Source organism: Manihot esculenta, unplaced genomic scaffold (assembly GCF_001659605.2).
Source record: "Manihot esculenta cultivar AM560-2 unplaced genomic scaffold, M.esculenta_v8 Scaffold64, whole genome shotgun sequence".
NCBI classification, from domain to species: domain Eukaryota; kingdom Viridiplantae; phylum Streptophyta; class Magnoliopsida; order Malpighiales; family Euphorbiaceae; genus Manihot; species Manihot esculenta.
The window spans coordinates 1,262,039-1,267,038 of NW_025215481.1; positions in this window are offsets into that span (position 1 = coordinate 1,262,039).

Below are 5,000 nucleotides of genomic sequence, written 5' to 3' on the forward strand. Positions count from 1 at the left end.
TCTCTCTTACTCATTGAGACTATGAACCAATCATTGCAACCTCTATGAGTTTTTATCTATCTTATCTCACATTGCAAAAAGAACACGAAACAATATGTTGTGAGATCAAGAGCACTACCTCCTCCATTTACTTTTCCTATAGCCACCATGCATGCCCAAAATTGGCAAGAATTGTGACACAAGCCAATTCTCTTTGAAAAGTTTTAAAAAATCACCAAATGACAACTCAATTAAATTTGTTATATTTTTCTAAGGTGCCACACAAAATTTGGTGATTTTCTGACGAGTTATGTTTTTTTTATGATTTTCTGAATTTTTAACACTTAAAAAATAAAAAAAATACCTAGACTGGATAAAAAATTTTCAAAATTTTTGTAAAATTAGATTATATTCTTCTAAATATATCTGCAAAATATCAGGTCAAAATACCTAAAATTGAATTTTTTAGGGGGTGTGTCACTTTAAACATTGTCATGTCACCTCATGTATTGTCATGTCACCCCATGCATTGTCATGTCTCCGTGCAAAGTTTAAGAAAATCACCAAATAACAACTCAAATAAATTTATAATATTTTTCTAAGGTTCCACAAAAAATTTGGTGATTTTCTGACGGGTTTTCTATTTTTTATGATTTTCTGAATTTTTAACACTTAAAAAATAAAAAAAAATACCTAGACTTGATAAAAAATTTTCAAAATTTTTGTAAAATTAGATTACATTTTTATAAAGGTATCTGCAAAAAATCAGGTCAAAATACCTAAAATTGAATTTTTTAGGGGGGGTGTGTCACCTCAGACATTGTGATGTTTCCTCCTGGCACAGCTCAACTTGTTCCTAAGGCTCTTTAGGGGGGTGTGGGTAGTCACCCCCCTGGGGGGGCCAGCAAGGCCGGGGCCTGGGCATGCGCTAGGCCATATGTGGGCATCGGTATAGCATGCGAATAAGCTTGTTAGCCCCCTCTCCACCTCTACCTCTCGATTCAACATCGAAAAAAATTCTCGGGCGTGGTGGACCCGGTGGGGCCCGTCCCGGGCCCGGTGGGGCCCATTCCAGGGCCATTGGTGACAGTTCAAGGAAATGATCCGGTGGTTTATCCCAATGCTTGGGCGTGTTAAATGGACGCTGGTGCAAGGTGTGGGCATGGCATTTGTATGTTGTGCTCGTGCCGATGTGCGAGTTTCCAGGTGATGCACTGGGCTTTGGGATTTTGTTGTGCTAATATTTCCATCCAACTCGGCGGTCAGTACCTCAACTCCGACGACGAACTCAGTGCTATTGGGGCCGATCCCCATGCTTGGAGTATCAATTGGATGCTTGTGCAAGGCTTCGGTGTGGCATTCTAGTGCCGTGCTTGGGTCAACGTGCTGGCGGAAATGCGATGCAATGGGCATGGTGTGAGTTCCTGGTGGCATAGACTTTTGAGGCGTTTGGGTCTGGCGACAGGGCTGAAGCTATTGGGGTCGAAGGCTTTGCCGGGGGGTGTCAAATGGAAGCCGGTTCAAGGTGTGGATACCGCACTCTGAACACAGGCGGACGTGCGATGCAACCTGTCTTAGTTTGTGTCCTTGGTGGTGTAGGCCTGCTGCTTGGTGGGGTCTTACGTTCCTCGGGGTCGTGGATGGACGTCGGGGCTGTTGTGGTTTTGCAATACCTAGGCTGGGGGGATGAGCTTGGTGCTAATGCTTTTGTCAAGGCGTTGCGAGTGCTTGGGGGAGGGCGTGGTGATATAATGCCGTGCTCAATCCTATGTGCGAGTGGCGTTGAGGCACATGCTGCGGCAGAATGGCAATTTCCTTTGGTTGCGGTGGCGCACTGTTGCTCGTGCCGATGTGTCCCACTGTGGTGGTTGCTTTTGCTTAGGCTTTGGGGATGAGCCTGGTGCTTCTACTTTGTCAACACGTGCGATTGCTTAGGTGAGGGCGTGGCGTTTCATGCCACCTGTTTCTCCGAACCGACGCATGAGCTGTCGAGGCATATGTTGAAGTATTGTACGGCGAGTTTCTTTGGTTGCGGTGATTGGACTCTCACGGTGCCCCACTCGTTCCCTCCATGCTGTTTGCGTTGCTAAGGTTGAGGGGATGATCTCGGTTTCCACTGTTTTGTTGAGGCAACGCGAGTGCTTGGGGAAGGCATGGCACCCCGTGCCGTGCTGAATCCGTCGTGCGAGCAGCCGAGGCAAGGTGGTGGTACGTAGGGTGATTCCGTTTGGCTGAAGTGATTGCTTTGTCGTCAGAATCGAACGTTCCATTCATAACTGTTTTGCATTTCATTATTTGCATTGTCCCTCCCTCTCCGATTCATCCTCGCGCACAGCGGTGCGGGCAATTGCTCCATTTGGCGTTTCGGCATCCCGTCGTGCTTTCGCTCGTCGGGGGGCAGTTCGTCGCGTGGGGTTGCTGCTCAGTGTACGTGGTGGCGCATGAGCGGTTACGAGATCGTTTCTGCTGGCAGGCTCTTTGCTGGAGCATCGAACTGTTGGCTCTCGATCCCTTTCAGTCGCGGCCCGAGAGCGGATGTCACGGGCTTAATGATTCCAACCCCAAAAATCGCTTAAGCCGTGCGGCACTCAGCTCAGTCCGTCGAGCTAAGTCAGCCTAACCTCACAATCACGCAGCGGAAAGTAATTTGAAGGGTTGTGAAGAGCTCGGCCAGCTTCTTGTGGGATGAAGGAAGCTAAACTAGCTAAACTAGCTAGAAGGGAAGAGAATTGGGGAAAATGGCTTTTATATTACACTTGGGAAAATTTACAAGGCAAGAATACAAGAAAGCTCACAAATGTACCACAAAGTGTCTACAAGGTGTCCCAAAGGCTATTTTGGTGTTGGAGGCTCCCACTCTCAAGTTGTTCAGTTACATGTTGCCAATGGGGGTATTTATAGGCAAATGAGGGTGCTCAACCGACCTTAACTCGTGGTTGGTGTTTTTCCACGTGTCTGCCCCTGTTTGGGCGGTTTGGGAGCAATCTGGGACGTTCTGGAATTTTCTGGCAGATTCTGGCAATGAACCTCATTTTGGCGTGCTACGGGCCCGTTCGCCTGCGCGTTTTCGCCCGCCCGCGCCTTTCTGCCCGCGCCTCTAATATTCTAAAATTTAATTGAAATATTTTGAATTTGATTATGGTTTAATCTCCCTGTATTATTGAAAATAATAATATACTATTATCAATAATTGGTTTGATTCGATTTTTTTTTTTAATTTTATCTAATCGAACCAGAGTAAGTAACATCCCAAATACCAGTGCGCTGCTCCTCGCCAACGGGCCCGTGGCGCATTGCTGCTGCACGGGGAACTGTGCTCAGGAAGGCGCCTACGGGCCCGTGGCGCCTTGCTGCTGCACGGGAAACTGTGCTCAGGAAGGCGCCTACGGGCCCGTGGCGCCTTGCTGCTGCACGGGAAACTGTGCTCAGGAAGGCGCCACCGGGCCCGTAGCGAATTGCTCCCACGCCCAGTAGCAGCCAATTGGCCCGTGGCTCCCTCCTGCTGTGCCCATTGCTCCCCAATGAGCCCGTGGTGCAACGTTGGGGTTGATGCTATTTGCACATGTTTTGCAAAATGAGGTTAGCATTGGTAAACAAGTATATCCCGTTGGCCAACCACCAGGCCAAAAGAGGTTCACGCAGTCAATTAATTGTACACTTCAACGAGCAAAGCGTGCCATTGTTTTCTGTACTGAACAAGCTCAAGCTTGAATACTTATACAATGACAATATCTTTCAACACACGAGAAAAAATATTGACCAACATTTTGCAATGGTTGGCTCACATGCTTGGACGCACACTTGCCATCATCGCATAGGCAATGAAAATCTATGGAGTGATTCTCTCTTACTCATTGAGACTATGAACCAATTATTGCAACCTCTATGAGTTTTTATCTATTTTATCTCACATTGCAAAAAGAACACGAAACAATATGTTGTGAGATCAAGAGCACTACCTCCTCCATTTACTTTTCCTATAGCCACCATGCATGCCCAAAATTGGCAAGAATTGTGACACAAGCCAATTCTCTTTGAAAAGTTTTAAAAAATCACCAAATGACAACTCAATTAAATTTGTTATATTTTTCTAAGGTGCCACACAAAATTTGGTGATTTTCTGACGAGTTATGTTTTTTTTATGATTTTCTGAATTTTTAACACTTAAAAAATAAAAAAAAATACCTAGACTGGATAAAAAATTTCAAAATTTTTGTAAAATTAGATTATATTCTTCTAAATATATCTGCAAAATATCAGGTCAAAATACCTAAAATTGAATTTTTTAGGGGGTGTGTCACTTCAAACATTGTCATGTCACCTCATGTATTGTCATGTCACCCCATGCATTGTCATGTCTCCGTGCAAAGTTTAAGAAAATCACCAAATAACAACTCAAATAAATTTATAATATTTTTCTAAGGTTCCACAAAAAATTTGGTGATTTTCTGACGGGTTTTCTATTTTTTATGATTTTTTGAATTTTTAACACTTAAAAAATAAAAAAAAATACCTAGACTTGATAAAAAATTTTCAAAATTTTTGTAAAATTAGATTACATTTTTATAAAGGTATCTGCAAAAAATCAGGTCAAAATACCTAAAATTGAATTTTTTAGGGGGGGTGTGTCACCTCAGACATTGTGATGTTTCCTCCTGCCACAGCCCAACTTGTTCCTAAGGCTCTTTAGGGGGGTGTGGGTAGTCACCCCCCTGGGGGGGCCAGCAAGGCCGGGGCCTGGGCATGCGCTAGGCCATATGTGGGCATCGGTATAGCATGCGAATAAGCTTGTTAGCCCCCTCTCCACCTCTACCTCTCGATTCAACATCGAAAAAAATTCTCGGGCGTGGTGGACCCGGTGGGGCCCATCCCGGGCCCGGTGGGGCCCATTCCAGGGCCATTGGTGACAGTTCAAGGAAATGATCCGGTGGTTTATCCCAATGCTTGGGCGTGTTAAATGGACGCTGGTGCAAGGTGTGGGCATGGCATTTGTGTGTTGTGCTCGTGCCGATGTGCGAGTT